The following is an 18063-nucleotide window of genomic DNA, read 5'->3' on the forward strand; positions in this document are numbered from 1 at the left end:
GACTACAGAGAAAAGACCCATGGCAAAGCTCCCAAAGAATTCATTCTAGAAGTGAGTGGCCAGCCTACGGGCGAGGGGGAGACGGTGACCACAGCCATGCAACATCCTTGGCAGAGGGTGTGTGAGGCCAAACCTCCTCTTGGAAATGTCCCCTGCCCAGGATCAGCAGCAACCCCGAGCTGTTCCACCAGAGAAGCATATAAATGAGATAGGTACTGCTTACCTTCCTTTGAAACTTCTCAGAAGCGTTCAGAGTGAGAGAGAGAAACAAATGTGATGTAACTCTAGCCTAGTGACAGAAAGGCAGCTTGGGGGACAGGCATATGGTCACATTCTGTACCCTGCAGTCTTTTCCCTTCAAGGCACTTGGCCTTCTGCCCAATCACTTAAATGGGTCCTATTTACCCAGATCTCACCATTCCAGATGGCTCTGAAATCCAGGACTTTCAAAGGGCAACCAGCAATGCATAAATAGACCCATCGGTTGAGGGGCCTTCTTGGTACCTTCTCTGCCTCCCGGGACAGCCCCACCTTGGCTGTTCACTCAGTGGCAGCCAACAAGCAGGAAAGGCACAAGAGAAGAGACAGCCCAACATAAAGCTACTGTGTCTGCTGCTTTTTCCTGGAGTCTCAGCTACATGTCACTATCTGAACCGAACAGCACACGATCAGAGATAAAACTATTATTTATCATGGAAAAAACTGAAATCTACAAGAAATCCTACAATTTTTGGGCACCAACTTTTTCAACCTTTTACCTAAATCTCTTCCTATCCTGTTGCCCTCCCCTCAGAGACAGTCAAATAGTTTGGATCACACACCGCTTTTAGGAAAAAATATTTGAACATAGGACCCCATCCCTAATGCACAAAAATATTTGAGCAGAGGACCCCATCCCTAACGCACAAAAACAGTATCCAAAGCCTGAGGTGGAAATGAATCATAAAAAGAGATTCTAACATTTGCCTTCTATATGCCAAGGGCACCTCTTATGCACCTTATTTTATTTAGACCCACATACCAGCAGCCCTAGAGGCTGGTTTGAGGTTCTGCTCCACTCCTCTCCTGCGCCTACCCTCCCTCAGAGCAATGAGCAATGAAGGGGAAAGCCAGGGGTATGGAGAGAAGCCACAGGTCTGAATAATAAGTCTAGAGTCATTTTATTTCAACTCTATTTGGATTAAAAGAATCACTCTGTCAAAGAGATAATCTTTTCATGTCATACCAGGAACCTAAAGAAAAGAAAAATGATAGACATGGTATCATGTTTTTTTAAAAAGCTGATAACCATATATAAATGGGGCTGTACTTTTTCCTCACAGCTTGGAGAGATTTAAGGGCTCCCAGGCTTCAATATGATGGAGGAATTAAATGTTCTTTGTGCTATTTCCAAATTCCTTGAAATCATTCGAACTGACTTCAGTTGCTGTATTTACAAATGTGTCAACAGCTATGTTAAAATTAGGCATACCAACTAATTTTTACATCCTGTCAGTCTGATATTTTCCCTGCACACCTGCAATATTAGAAGCTAATTGATAGCACATGATGACTTACGTGTGGGTGTGTGCTCCCAAACTGGTCCCGTGTCTCCAACTGAACTACTGACTACATTATATGTCCTGGTGTTAACCGTGGGTCACACCCTCGTCTTTGTTCCCATCAACTCAGCGAGCAAACTTAAAAAGAGTCCAGCGTCGCTGACCGCAAAAAGTGACACGGAGAGCTCCGTGCTCCTCCTCTTCTCTGGCACTGCTGGAAACGTCTCCTGGCCCTCGTGTTCTTTATTATGGTGCCAACAGAAAAGCAGAGAGACTAAGTCCAGGCGCCCCACTGGGACTGAATGGAACGGCACTGTGCAGCACCTGGGAGGCTTCCCATCCCGACTCCTCCCTCTGCTAGGGCAGTGGTTCTCTCTCTGTCTGCTGGTTAAAACTTAAGCCGCTGGACCCTGCTCTGCAGCACTTGCTTCACTAGGGCCAGGGGTGGAGCCTGGGAACCGGCATTTCTAACAAGTTCCAGGGGACAGGACACTGAGGTTGTTGGTCCAGTGATGACATTCTGAGAACCACTGCTTAAGGAAGGATCAAGCTTCAGTGCTTAGAAGAGGAGAGGAGCTTTTTCTGAGAACCTTTGATAATCATCATCCCGGGGAGAGCTACTCTGGGCACACACTATACGTAGGCGCTTTACATAACATCGTGGCTCATCCTACTGACTTTCCTAAGTAGGAATAATTTCCCCCATTTATAATGTGAGGAATTTGAAGTTCAAAGAGGGTAAGTATCTTGCCATCTATCACAGGGCTGGATGTGGTGGTGGGGGGAAGTGAACTCCTAGTTCACCCCAGAACTTGAGCTCATTTCGCTCTAGTTTCTATAACATCTTCATTTGCCTACTGTGTACAAAACCAGTGTACAAAGTAACCAGGGAAGCAGGAGAGGGAGATACTTCCTCAGCTCCTAGAGGAAGGTGAATTGATACGGCTGGGATTTAGTGAGCACTAAGCATACAGCAGGCACAGAACTATGCCAAGTGTGGTACGTGAACGATCTCACTTTATATTTGCCATTAATGCTGTGACATAACTAGAGTAATTATCTCCATTTTAGAGCAATGCAAACTGAGGCTTCAAGAGGTTAAGTAACTTGCTCAAAGGCATACAGGTTCCAAGGGCAGAGTCAGGATTTAACCATATGCTATGTTGTCTCCCTCTTGGTAGCCTGGTCTAGAAAGTCTAGAAAGACTTATGAATTAAAAAACTCATGTTACAAAGAGGAAACAATCTGCCTGTTAAAACAGATAAAGACAAGGAGCACTGGAATAGACCAAGAAGGTAAAAAGATGTTGAGGAATAGCTTTATCGATAAGGTAGATCCTAACAGGTCCGAGTGTTGACCATCAATGAGAGTAGGAAAGAGGAACCCACATGAGCAAAGGCCTGGAGGTGGAGAGTATGAAGTACACGTGGGGACTAGCCAATGATTCACTGACTAGCACTGGGGTCGGCTGAAATGAGAGGGAACATCTGGAAAAAAGGGCACAGGCACAGGGCAGTCAGATTATGGAGGACTATGCCTGACAGTTCCACAGCTACTGGCACACTGGCGTAGGGGTTTTGTTTGTTTGTTCGTTCTGTTTTTCTTACTGGTAGAGGTTTTTAAACGGAGAGTGTCACAATCAAAAATGTACCTTCGGAAGGTAACCCTGATCACACAATGGTGGAAGAATTGGAGGCATCAAACCCTAGGGACAGAAAAGATCATTCTTTCATTACATTTCCATGACAACAGGAGAATGTGGACCAAAAATCTTGGTGTCATCCTTTACTCCTTCCCCCCCTCAGGCTCCCCAGTCAAGCCAAAGCACCTCTGGGTGCCATCTTTGAAATCTATTCTATACCCAAGTAGTCAACTTGCAGCTGCCAGGCTGGTTCAACCTACTGCCTGTTTCACCTGGACACTAATGGCCTCCTAACTCTGCTGCATCCCTACTCCCACTCCCTCTTATAGTCTGAACCAACATGGCAGCCAGAGCCATTCTTTTACAGCTGTCCTTCTTGTTCAGGGCTCCCCCACCACAACACACCACCCACCGTGGCTCCTTTTCACACTCAGAAGTGCAAAGTCCTCACCATGGCCTCCAAGACCCTGCATCAGGATTTGGCAAATTTTCTCTGTCAAAGTCCAGACAGTAAAGATTTTAGACTTTGCAGGGCACACGTGGTCTCTGTCACATAGTCTTTTTTATTTCATCCGACTTTTTCAAAACTTAAAAACCATTCTTACCTAGAGGACTATCCACAAACAAGCCGCAGCCTGGATATGGCCGCGGGCCTTGGTTGCTGATCCCTGCTGTCCTTGATCTGGTTCCCTTCCAACTCTCTGACGTCAGCACCTACCATGAGCACGCTCCCCATCACTACCTCTGCTCCAGCCACTTGGAACTCCCTCTGTTGTTCAGACTAGGATGTTCCCTCCTATGACAGGGCCTTGACACACACGTTCCCCTCCACCTGGAATGTTCTTCCTCCAAAACCTCATGGCTTATGCCCAGTCTTCATTCAATTCTGCGCTTCCGTATCTCATTAGAGAAGCCTTCTCTGATCACCCCTTCTGAAAGAAAAATCACCCTTACTCTAAATTTGCTGATGTATTATTTCTTGAGACAGCTATTATTAGCTGATATGAATTCATGTTCTCTTTGATATGTATCTCTCCTCTGCTACTCCCAAGCATATAAAAGCTCCGTGCATCTCTTGTGCCCTCTGCCACATCAACATCACTTTTATCAGTGCCTGGCAAAGAGGAGGCACTCATATTCATATTTCCTGAATGAATAAATAATAATTACACAAAGTAGTCTTTTTGTCTCCCTTTTACAGATGGGAAAAGAGAAACTTTCCCATATTCAGCTTGTAGGCAGTGAGCGTGGATTTGAACCTGGGTCGAAGTACATTTTCTACTAACTCTTTCCATGGTTTGACTCTAATTCTGAAATAACATTCCAGGAAAGATGTGATATGCTACACAGAAGACTGCATGGGCCTGTTCACAGGGGCTCCAGACCTCAAGACTGAGAGGCTTCACTGGGATGGCAGTTGTGTCCCTCCACAAGTGACCTCCACTGTCACCACTGATGGGAGGAGATTACTTGGTACCAACTCACAGGACGGGGGTGGGGCAGGGCAAAGCTGGTAAAAGCACCCTGATGCCAGGTCCAGAGGAAACATGTTCCACTAGATCATTAATTCAATCATCTTGCCTGTAATTTTAAAATGAATTCCATCCTTGACATTTCTTTTGGTGGTTACCAGAAGATGGTGCCTCCCAGTAAGATAAACCTGATGTGGCAAAAAACAAAGGGTAACAGTGCTTCTCTCCAGCCATACGTAAGTATTTCAAGACTGTTAGGCCTCTAAGCTACCTTCTTTTATAATCTGGAACCCCAATTCCTCTTTGTGGGTCCCAGGGTCTGGGAAGGCTCCCTGGTGAATGTAATATACCCCATGAAAGGCTTTAGAGGCCACCTTCCTGGGAGAACGTGGAGGGCATGAAAGCATTTGTTGGACGCGGTTGTACATGCTTTCATTTTCCCTACTGCACTTCTGTTCTACTCTTTTAGGCTATCAAAGAAAAAAAGAACCCTTTCTAGAAGGTCACAGATCTAGAAGGTCACAGAGCACTATTTCGTGAACGTGCTAGAGGTCCTTTACGTTGCTCAGGAGGGCTGCATTTCCTCAAATACAAGTGACAACTAATAACGATGCCAGATAAGTAAAAACCAAAAAAACAAAACACCCCAGTAACACCTAACAGTACAAAGGCAGGTAACTATTTTCAGTTAGAAAACAGAGTCAAAGATTCTATTCACGACTGATAAAAAATATTCAATTTTTAGGAATGTACTTAGACGAGTTAAACTTTCAGAATGAACCCACAAACCTTTATTCTATAAAATATAATTTGATTTGTGAAATGGAAAGGTGTACTTTGTTACAGAATAAGAATACCAATATTTGTAAATGCCTGTTCTTCCAAATTTAACTTACAGATTTAAGGCAGTTTTAATGAAAATTCCAAGAGAGAATTTTGCAATTCAACAAACTTGCTATAAAACTCACCTGGCAATATGAACATTAAGAAATTTTTATTCTAAAAGGGAACTAAGTTTTAGTAAATGTTATGAAGTAAAATTAATTAGTTCATTCTGGTACTGGTTCAAAAAGAAGAATGTAGCACAGTATAGGCAGTCCATAAATAATTATCAAGTATAACGTGATAAAGCAGATTTTTAGTACATTGGCGGGGGTGGGGGGAGGCATGATTATTAAGCAAATGTCTCTGCGATAGGTGGAGAGCAAATAAAAAAGCATTCGGGAAGAGCCACAGGAAATATAAAAGATTCTGGATGGATAACAGAATTAAATATTTCATTTTAAAATTAAATTCTAGTACAACTAGCATGTAATAGAATGGTCCACATTCCTTTACAGACCTAATATTTATCCATGCTTTGAAACAGATGCACTCCAAGGAAACAAAAAACAGATAAGATTGTACCAAGATCACTGAACTTCAGAGCACTGGAAACATTTAATAAATTACAGAATACTTTGTATCACTATGACAAATGGGTTAACATCTTGTTGAGATGTTAAGAAACAAACTAAGCCTCAAGTAAAGAAATAGGCAAAGGATATGAATAAAAGATTCCTATCAGGAATAAAATAAAATTAAAACAGATGGAAGGGATTTTTTTTTATCTCTTCTAGTAATGAAAGGAATGACAACGAAAGCAATTTTTATACATCATTTTACATCAACTAAGTTTGCAAAAAAAATGGGAAAAACACAAGTCTGTCAGAGCTGTAATTTAGCTGGTGTGATCCCCCACAAGGTGACACTGAGTGCAACTCTTGTGTGTGGTAATATAACAACAGAGCCATAAAGAGGTCCATAACCTTTCCTGTAGTAATTTCACTTCCGGGAGTAATTCAAGAAACGCAAAAAAGTATGCACACTGTTGTAATAAGAGCATTATAATGGAGGCAAATGAAACGCCTGGAAGGAGCCTAAATGTCCAAAAGAAAAATGTTGTCTAGTAAATCACGCGCTTCTTCAGGATGTTCTATCCCGTAGCCATTAAAGAAGTCAATTACAGAGGCTACCAGAAACACAGAGAAATGTGTTTGTGACACGTCACTGTGAAAAGGCAGAATGCAAAATGCCTTCAACTGTTATGCATACGCAAGAATGATAAAGAAACCTATAAAAATACAATAGCCAACTGGCTGGTTGCAGGACCAATGGAGACTTTTCCAAATTTTTAACACTACTATCATGTCATTTCAACAAAAAACTCATGCATGTTGGAGGCAACAACTGTTGGCGTGTGTTTAAAGAAATGGAGTGCTCTAAAAGTGTTTTGTCTATTTGTTAAAACTGCATTTGCTCAAGGATGTCATTAGCTTGCCAGAATCCTCAGTAAATGGCTTTCCCTGCCTGAAGGGCTGATGGCAAGGCATAGCAGTAGGCCTTCTTTTCGGCATTCATCCAGAGTCTAGCTCTTTTCTGGTGTTAAGTGGAAACTCCACGGAGGCAGTCTTTATCCAAGACCCCTCTGACCCCTCCTGAGTTCCCTCAGGCCCAGCTCCAGACTCTAGAGGAAAAAATCTCTGCCACAGAAACTCACTCCTACTGGAATCCCAAACACACGGGTTCCTCTGACTGTCCTTTGAGGACCTTTCACCTTGGATCCCATCCTTGTTCCTGGAGACTTGGTTTCTCCACTATTCCATGCTTCCAAGGCTGCCTCCCCCAGCTGCTAGACTCCAGGTCCACCTCCTCCTATTGCTACAGGCTAGCCCATTACCCGCCTCTGATCAAACTCCCAAGTCCCCACTTTTCTAAGAGGGGTGGGCAGGTGGGATAGGACAATACTTCCCCAGCTCAAAGGGCAACAAAGAAACCGATGGGGCATTTTCCAAACAGGTCTTGGATTATACACTCCTGGTAGCAGGGACAATTTTTCTTCTTTAATGATAACTAAGTAGTCCACGGAAATTTAGAAAGTCTAGTCCCAGGATGGGAGGGCACAAGCACGATTAGTTTGACTTGTGCTCTGAAGTCAGAGTCAGGGAAGAGGACAACAGATAAGCACATTCTAGTCATCTGAATTCCCTTACTATGTGTGACATCCCAGAGAGCCCAGTGCAGGCCACTAAACACTTTTCTTGACCGCCTTTTCTGGATCAGATCCTCTACTCTTCAGTGAGGTAACTGCCAAATCCAGCTTTTCCTAGGCTCCCCCTCTTGGGATATGAAAACACTATAGAAGCACAAGGGACCATTCTTCTAATTTGACACCTTGATTTTCTATTTGTAACGGGGTGGTTAATATGGATCTAAAACTCTTAGAGGAGCCTGAACCAATGTCTACAGAAAGCCACACCTTCAGGACAGAATCTCCTGACTGTCAGAAATCTTTCAAGTGAGTCTGGGGGGCAACTCAACCAGGACAGTGTAGGCCTTTAAGCTAAATGTACTTGTACTTGGCATCGTTGACGGGACTCTTGGGATATCGCTAAAAATGGAAATAATGAAATAGAATTTTAATGAAGTTTAGAAAACAGAAGGAAGGTGTGCCATCTGAGAGCCCCACCTCCCCAAGTTCAGTGATCATGGCGGTCTCCCCAGTTGCCTTTCCAAAACCACAGGACCACATGGCAGAGGCTGTGAAGCACAACAGGACCCCCAAGAGAAAAGGCTGACTCGGGTTGGCTGAAGGCCTATGGCAGTCACTGCTCCTTCCGCTAAGCGCTCTTGCAGCAAGGTATGCAGGGGGGTGGGACTCCAGGGAGCCCCACCTCCTACACCCTCAGGGCTTCCCCCTCCCTTCACCTCCTATCACAGGACTGAAGAATGCTCCAAAAGCTATGCCTAAAAACAGGCTATTCTCCGTTCTTTCATTTTTTAAGTAGGGAGGACACAAAACCAACAACCCATCCCCAACCATCTACAACCAATGCCAAATTTACCATTCCCACAGCTTATAATTCATTCAATTCAGCCAACCCACCCTCTTGGAAGCACCTGGAATTATTTTTCCTGGGGGAGAAGACTCTGGCAATCTCATTTTTGTTCAGCTCATAACTTTCCCAGTCACATGGAAGTATTTCAGGACAAAAGAATGAAAGGCCACAGCCTGATTTGAGAAACTAAGTTCTGGGTCATCAGCATCATGTACAGCAAGAGGCTACACAGCAGGGAGGTATTCTGTTCCAGGGAAAAGCCCCTCCTACACCAATCTGGCCCAAATCTTATACAGATTTTAGTAAGTAAAATCTGAGAGATAGCTCAGATGAGCTGGGGATTGAAGAGAAGCTTCGGCGGTGACCCGGAATTCATTTTTTCCTGTGAGCACTTAAATCCATGAGAAAGAAGAGTCCTTCCACGGTGCAGACTTAAACCCCGAATGCACAGCTGAAGACAACTGAGGAATCTCCTTTCAAGTCTCTAAAAATAAGTTTTTGATCCATGAGAATCTATGTAGACAGGTGCAACGATTTCCCCTCCCCCTCTCCCAAACCATGGAGTTTGGGGGACAAATCAAATTACTCTGTGAGTTTCCTAATAGGGCCAGGATTTCACAGACATGGATTCTTTTCTTTTTCTTTTTTCTTTTTTAAAAAAGATTTTATTTGAGAGAGAGAGAGAGAGAGCACAGAGGGAAAGGGAGAGAGGGAGAAGCCAACTCCCTGCTGAGCAGAGAGCCAGATGCGGGGCTGACTGAGCCACACAGGCGCCCCTCACAAACACTGATTCTGAAACAGGAGGATAAGCATTCTCCATGGTGGGGCAAGAGCTGGCTGTTGGGATGCCTCCAAATTCAGCACAGGGTCATTCTAGAAACATCTGTGCTTTCCTTTGAACATAGATGTCCCAGGGAAACCAGACAGCCAGAATGGCAGCTCTAACACATATTTCTTTTTATGGTATCTTTTAAGAGAACAAACTGACAGGAGATATTTGTCAGTCAGGGTAGTAATGACATTTAGATTGATGGCAAGTGTACTTTAGAAAGAGGTGAAGCAATTATTTTTTTTTGTCTGAATTAATGTCCCCCCCGCTTTGTCCCACAGCTGACTAACAGACTTCTAAGAACTCGACATTGCCCACTTCATTCTTTACCTAAAAGAAGCCCAGCAGCCGGATTTGTTTTCCAGTCACTGCTCTGGTTTTGAGTCAAACCACCCATACTCATCATTCATCAGGCCTCTGATGAAACGGTGGACCAGTGGCCACATAGGGTCAAGACTAAGCACTCTGCCCAGTCATGGCCTTTCATCCAAGCTAACATATACTGAATATTTCCTACAATGAGTTTAACAGCAGAAAGGTCAGATTACCTTGATGTGAAAAAATCAAACACTGTCTCTAATTACTATTTCTCTAGGAAAAAAAAATCCTTGTTCATTCTATGGATAATAAAATAGGAGTAAGTTTATACCATAAAACCGCCATTGAGTCCTACCTGTGTGCAAACACTTTTACCCATGTGGGCTATGAGGCAGAAAATGAAATCAATTCTCTTTAGATTTTTTGATCCTCCTTCCTTTCTCCTGCACTCCTTAACTTACTTTTTTTTCCCTCCACTCTCCCGGATGTTCTTTCATTCCTCATACCAGTCCCAATTATGATTTTGCTGGACAGAGATCAATTCATCTTATTCTCTCTACATCCATACAATAAGCCCAAGGCCATATATTATCTGACAGACAAACACAGAGCCTGGTCTTTCCTTGAAGTATATGAAGTGGCCTTGGGTGGAGAAGCTGATTCCTAAGAGTTCTGTGTACGTATGGGCCCGTGTAAGGATAGGAATATAGGTGCCCCTAATACTTTCTATCTGTTCTGCTCTGAGAACAATAGCACAATTCTTCTGAACATCTCATGAACTGATTCTAGACAAGTAATCTTCAATCCCGGCTATCTATCAGAATCACTGGTAAAGCATTAAAAATGAAAACAAAGCAAGCGAAACAAATCTCCTCTGGCACAAAATGCTGGGCCATTCCCTAAGGTTCTCATTGTAGGTCTGTGATAGGGCCTGGGCTCTCAGGTGGTTCTGACATCAGAAGCCTGATGCCAGTCTCGAGAATCACCCCTCAGGAACTCCTCAGCCACATTGGAGACCTCATCTAAGTAATCTGCATGATATTTACAGTCAGCAAGTACTTCTCTGTTCTCAGAACTGTCCTTCTGGATCAGTGACTGACTGTCCTTTTAGCGTTTCTCTAGACCCCCACTGAAGCAAAAACAAACATGGTTGCTTCCCTTTGTCCTTGACAGCTTTAGTCAAACTAAAAATGGACTTTCTCCGCTCCTCTGTCTCTGAGCTCTGCTGGCATCTTTGTGACAGATGGACAGACAAAAATCCCTACCTTCACATATGTGTGGTGAGTCCCACCATGACCACCCCCAGACCGCCCTCTTCACCATGTCGAAGGGCAGCTGGACTCTTCCTGAGCTGTCTCATCCATATTCCAGACCTCCTTGCCCACCAGCCTGGACTCCACTGGGCCCGGGAAAAGATAAGAGTTTACGGCAAAGAACAGCGCAGTTTAGGGGGAAGGTCTTTTACTTTTCTTCTCTTACTACTGGGTCATTCTTCTCCCTAGTCAGTCATTTCTGCTCTGTTTTCACTCTGGTTCTGTGCTTTCTAGGTCCCCTGCCCTGAAGGGTGCACTTCAGCATTCTGCATTCTTATTTACAACTTTTACAGTTTACAATTTTATGCCTTAGAATTTTTACAATTTAAAATTTACAGTTTTTCTACTTTTCTGTGTCTGCAAGGTTCGTGTCTCTTAGAGGTATTCTGAATCCTCTAACACTTGAGCAGTGCTATTCACGTGGCTGCTTTCAAAGGCCCACCTTTCAGAGGTCTAGCTTAGGTCTCAATGTTCCAGCCACCGCCTAGCTCTCTGTCAAAGAGAAAAATGACAGTGTTATGTTTGTTTTTTTAAAAAGAAGTCTTCTCTGCTGATCTTTGACTGGAAGCCAGGAAATGGATAGAGCAAAGCCCTCTCCCCATTGTGCAGAGAGTAAATTCATCACCCTGGCATTGGAAGGATAACCTACTAAGACTGACAGTAAAACCCAACTTCCCTTGAGCCGCAAGAGAAGCTTCGCTGGGCAAGGGAAAGAAGAGATATTAAAATTAGCAACAGTGATCTGTGAGAGGAGGAGGGGAGCCACTCAGAAACGTGGAGTATGGTTCACAATCCGAACCCCAAAATAAAACTCAACTCCAGTTGTGCTGACATTTGCCTCCTTCAATGGCTGGAGAAAAATCAATCAATCAATCGTTTCTCAGTGGGGTTGGTAGTTACCATTAATGTAACGTGGTGACTTGGCACTGAAAATAACATTACAAACAATGAATTATCTGAAAAATAAAGAAAAGGATCTCATTTACAATAGCATCAAAAACAATAAAATACTTAAGAATAAATTTAACCGGGGTGCCTGGGTGGCTCAGTCGTTAAGCATCTGCCTTCGGCTCAGGTCATGATCCCAGGGTCCTGGGATCGAGTCCTGCATCGGGCTCCCTGCTCCGTGGGAAGCCTGCTTCTCCCTCTCCCACTCCCCCTGCTTGTGTTCCCTCTCTCACTGTCTCTCTCCCTGTCAAATAAATAAATAAAATCTTAAAAAAAAAAAAGAATAAATTTAACCAAGGAGAGGTGAAAGTTGTTTAGACTGGTAAGTGTAAGACACTGATACAAGAAACCAAAGACGACACAAATAGATGCAAAGGTTTTCTGTGTTCCTGGATTGGAAGAATATTGTTAAGATGTTTATACTACCCAAAGTTATCTATAGATTCAATGCAATCTCTATCGAGATTCCAATGACATTTTTCACAGAACTAGAAAAAACACCTAAAATTTATATGGAACAACACAAGACCCCAAAAGCTAAAGTAATACCGGGAGAGAAGAACGAGGCAGCAGACACCACAGTTCATGATTTCAAGCTTTATTACAAAGTAATCAAAACAGTATAGTACTGGCGTAAAAACAGATATACATAGACCAATGGAACAGAATTGAGAGCTCAGAAATAAACCCACACATACACAGACAACTAATACTTGTCAAGGGAGCCAAGAATACTTGGAGAAAACATAGTCTGTTCAATAAATGATGCTGGAAAAAGTGGATATTTAAATGTAAAGAACAGAGGCACCTGGGTGGCTCAGTTGGTTAAGCGACTGTGTTTGGCTCAGGTCATGATCCCAGAGTCCTGGGATTGAGCCCCGCATCAGGCTCCCTACTCAGCAGGGAGCCTGCCTCTCCCTTTTCTGCTCCCCCTGCTTGGTGTGCACGCTGTCAAATAAATAAAACCTTTAAAAAAACATGTAAAGAACAAAACTAGATCCCGGTCTTATACCACTCACAAAAATTAACTTGAAATGGATTAAAGACTTAAATGTAAGACCTGAAACCACAAAACTCCTAGAAGAAAACATAGGGAAAACTCCTTGGATATAGGTCTTGTCAATGGATTTTTTTGATATGACACCTAAAGTACAAGCAACAAAATGAAAAAAAGAAACAAGTGGGACTATGTCAAACTAAAAATCTGCACAGCAAAAAAACAACAAAGTGAAAAGGCAACCTACAGAATGGAAGAAAATATTAACAAATCATGTATCTGATAAGGAGTTAATATCCAATGTATAAAGAACTCAGACAACTCAATAGCAAAAAAAAAAAAAAAACCCTTAAATAATCCAATTAAAAAATAAGCGAAGGACCCAAATAGACCTATCTTTCCAAAGACGACATGAAAATGGCCAACAGATACATGAAAAGGTGTACGACATCAGTAACTGCTAGGAAAATGCAAATTAAAACCACAATAAGAGGTCATCTCACATCTAAGTGGCTATCATCCCCCCTTGGCAAAAAAACCTCCAAGGGATAACAAAGCCGGCAAGGATATGGAGAAAAGGGAATCCTTGTGCACTGTTGGTAGGAATGTAAATTGATACAGCCACCGTGGAAAACAGTATGGAGGGTCCTCAAAAAATTCAAAATAGAACCACCATATGATCCAGCAATGCCACCTCTGGGTATAAATGAAATTACTACATTGAAGAGATATCTGCACCCCCATGCTCACCGCTGTGAACATTATTAACAATAGTCCAGACATGAAAACAACCTAAGTGTCCATCGACAGATGAATGGATTAAAAAGTTGTGGTGTGTGTATGCATGTTATACACACAATATATTCAGTCACAAAAAGAAGGAAATCCTGCCATTTGTGACAACATAGATGGACCCTGAGGGTGTTATGCTAAGGGAAATAAGACAGAGAAAAACAAAACTGTATAATCTCACTTATAGATGGAATCTAAAAAGAGGCAAAGTCATAGAAAAGGAGATCAGATCTGTGGTTACCAGAAGTAGTAATTAGGTAAAGGTGGTTAAAAGGGACAAACTTCCAGTTATAAGATAAATCTGTACTGGGGATGTCATGTACAATATGATTGATGACTATAGGTAACACTGCTATATGGTATATTTGAAAGTTGCTAAGAGTACATCCTAAAAGTTCTCATCGCAAGGAAAAAAATTTTTTTGTGACTACATAAGATGGTGGTTATTTACTAAACTTGCTGTGGTAACAATGTTCCAATATATGTATGTCAAGTCATTATGCTGCATACTTGAAACTTACACAAGTATTGTATGTCAATTTTATTTCAACAACACTTAAAAAAAAAAAAAGAACACTGTAGCTGATCTCTGTTTATTACTCTTGGAGAGACTGCTGCTGACTAATGATCCCCAGAAACCAGAAGATGCTAACAGGTTATCTAAGAGAGTCAGTCCAAAGTGAGAGGGAGAGCCCGAGGAACAGACAGACTTTAGCAAGGCAGCTACAAAAATTCCTGGTAACCTATCACTGCCTACTAATCAATATTCATCTACAATTGTTTATACAGCTTGAAGAATCAAGAAAGATCTTTCTAAGGAAGGGCTTCCTTAACACGCTACAGAATGGTGCCATGAAACCAGAAGATGAAAATGTCATACAGTAGGTATGCCAAAGGTGCTTTTTAAATAAATGGAGAAAGCAGGGCACCGTACCAGACTTGCCCCCAGGAAATCTGTTACCTCGCAGAGAAACAGAAACAGCTTAATAAGGGCTCACATAAAGGCAGGAAACACTGAATGAGACTGGAATTATATTGGAGGTAACATTGTGATCTTTATGTTCTTCATAAAAATAAAGTATCACTAAGGTGCTTGAAGTAATCTCTCCTTTGGTATCATGCTAATATTTCCCCCACTAGCCATGGTGGAGGCTATGGGATATGCATCCCTAACACCAGAGGTTCGTCTCTGACTTGTTCTCCATGGAATGGAACCAGAGTTGTTCAAGTTCATGTTTGCGACAGAAGAATTGAGATGGGTCTGGGCTGCCTTGTTGCCACACTGGAGCAAGGATGCTCTCAAAGACATCAGCAGTAACTTTCAGGAGGCTACCATGCACTCCCTCTGACCAAGCAGAAGGGATCTGGGCATCACAGAGAAAACAATGACTGTATTTTGGAATATGCAGGGTATTTGGAAAGAGACGTGAGTCTAAAATAATACTAAAGCAAGGAATGGGGTGACACAGTGTGGGAAAGGTCACTGTAATCTACAGTCCAGTTTCCAATAGTCTTAAAGTCTTCTCAGTTCAATTTATGATCGTCCTATATTGATGTTATTTTTCAATCACCAGATTATAAAACAAGGACGTAGATTAGAGAGGCTATTTAGCAGGTGGGAGAACTCTGGATAATGTGTTTGGCTCTTGCCACCAATTTGTTACCATGGTGACCCCCGTTGTCCCTTATTGGTGAACTACCATGGGGCTTACTTTTTTTTTTTTTAAATCCAGTCTGAAAATTGTAAGAACTCTATCTGGGACAGAATGCTGGCAAGATCTCAAGGGCTACAAACGACTTTCTGGAGCCAGGTGGCCCTAGCTTCAAGGAGGCTGGGGACATTGGGGCTAGGGTGTTGTCTCACCTGCCCCTGCTCAGGAACCCAAAGGGATGTGTGGAGAAAAGGTGGATTCAGCCCAAGATTCCTTTCCCAGATCAAGTGAGAGCGTTTAGAGTAGATCTTATAGATATAAAAGTCTTTTGGTTTGGAGGGCTAGACACATGCACATTTGTTAAAAACAGGATCATTTGGGGCTATATATACCTGCATTCTGTGCTAGAATCTGAAAACAAATGAAAGTAGCTCTTACGGGATGAGACATAGATAAATGTCGAATATGGAAATGTCTTGATTATTTTGGCACGCTTCTCAAGATACAGCAATTTCGACATCACTCTTCAGAAGAAGAGATTGGAGCTTCTTTTTTTTAAATTTATTATTAAAGATTTTTATTTATTTATTTGACAGAGAGAGACACAGCGAGAGAGGGAACACAAGCAGGGGGAGGGGCAGAGGGAGAAGCAGGCTTCCCGCCGAGCAGGGAAGTGGATGCGGGGCTCAATCCCAGCGCCTGGGACCATGACCTGAGCTGAAGGCAGACACTTAACGACTGAGCCACCCAGGCGCCCCAAGAGATTGGAGTTTAACACGGTTTAATATAAGAAATTAAAATAAACTTTTTCTTCTGTTGGAATGATACTTTAGTAGATCACTACAGAGGAAAATAAATCAAAAAAAGGACAGATACAAATAGATTCCTCTTATACAAGGGATACATTTGGAAAGACAAGCGCATATGTGGGAAAATGCTGAGTGATGTCTGTTATTCACAAGAAAGAAAAACACCAAGGTCCATTAACAAAATTAAAATGAAAATACATATTTTAAAAAGTGCACACGTCGATGAGTGCTTAGGGACAGACAGACAAACGAGGGAAAGAGACCGGCAGACCTGAGGAGTATTTTATAATTACTGTGAGCACAAAACATTAGGTGAAAGGAGATCAGTTGAAACTGGACCTGTCAGGACCAGAATTCAGCAGAGTGAACTTACAGCTCCTGGTTGCCGTGGGAACAGCTCAAGCTAATACAATGGAATAAAAAACTGCAAATGAAGTAAGTAATGTTAGAGGTGAAGCAACCACGGCCTAGGTAGCTCCACCTGGGGAGAGAGACAGCAAGGAGTTTATGAGGGATACGTGCTACAGGTAAGGACTGGGGTTATAAGACCAGGAACTGGAGTTCATATAAACAGGTCAAGCCGAGATCGCATTCTCGAGAGGAGTACTGCCATCCTACCGTCTCCCTCACTCACTTTGAGAGAAATCAGTGCAGCTCATAAATCAGGGATTTGCTGCCAGGAAGGAATAGGAAACAGGGAAACAGCAGTTGCTCATCCTCCTGGTGACCCAGATCCACTGCCTGAGGTCAGAGAATTGTAGTTCCTGCTATTTAGACTTGCCCCCAGGCCCTTTGTGCCACCCTGGGGTGGGGGGCTGCCTGGATGGGGTGTGGGAGTCAAAAAAGGCAATCCCTGAGCAGAGCAAGAGATCCTGAAATGCATCTTGTTAAATATTCACCCTCCCTTTCCCCCATTACTGGAAATCTCTAGAAACAAGCTACTGGATCCATTTCAAGGCTGAGAGAAAGAATAGGAGTTGGAGATATTATACCACCATGTCAGGTCTTTATTTCCAAAATGTGTATGAATCCTAAAATTGGACAAGGGTTTGCAAAAATGTCCCTCTCCCAAGCTGGCACAGGAAAACCCCGAGAGGGAAGGACATAAAGTTGCCAGGGTCCTATCATGGGGAGACAGTTCTGTAGACTACTGGGGCAAAATGCTTGCTTCTCTTGCCCCTGAACCACAAACACTACATTCGGTTTGAGAAAGTCAGTGTCACGGTTCTCCGCCAGACTGACTCAAGGTGCCTCAGTTATTACAATTCAGTTACCGGTACCCACTGAGAAGACAGAACTTGAAGCCTTTTGTACCCCAGCAATAATTCTGGAAATCCCTAAGACCAAGTCATAAACTTAATGTGTATATATCTAAATAATTATTTATTTTCTAATTGTTGTTTTTTTAAGGTACGGCATTCAACTTACCTTTCTAATATCTCACCCAAGACAGGAAAAGAGGTGCTTCCAGGAATAGTCTTTGCCATGAGTTTCCATCACTGGTACCCCTCCCCCCGCCCCCGCCGGCGCCCGGCCCCCTGCCCAGACAGCAGGACTCAGGGGAACTAGGGAAGAGAAAGCACCTTTTCAAGCCAATCCCCAAAGGCTGTTCTTCAGCTAAAACCGGTGTGGTGCTGGCCACACGGACATGGGAACAGCCCTTCATGCATTCTTTTAGAACGACGTCTCTATTCTCCTGCCCACCATCCTCCACCCACCTCATAAAGGCAGCCGAGCAACTGAGAAATGGCAGCAGGGAACCCAGCCTCCAGCCGCAAGTCATTAATACACAGCAGCAGGCTATTCCTACTAACCTGCCAGGTCCACTTTTCTCTCGATAACGAAAAAGATGTACAATTGGGGCCTAGAAAC

At 43.0% G+C, this 18063-nt stretch overlaps 1 protein-coding gene across 1 annotated transcript in view; it reads right to left on the reverse strand.

Annotated features, from left to right (window-relative positions):
* RYR3 (ryanodine receptor 3) overlaps nucleotides 1-18063 on the reverse strand; it is a 523406-nt gene that overhangs the window by 297048 nt on the left and 208295 nt on the right. The gene's annotated exons all lie outside the window — the stretch shown is intronic.

The sequence above is a fragment of the Zalophus californianus genome, chromosome 6, assembly GCF_009762305.2.
Source record: "Zalophus californianus isolate mZalCal1 chromosome 6, mZalCal1.pri.v2, whole genome shotgun sequence".
NCBI lineage: Eukaryota > Metazoa > Chordata > Mammalia > Carnivora > Otariidae > Zalophus > Zalophus californianus.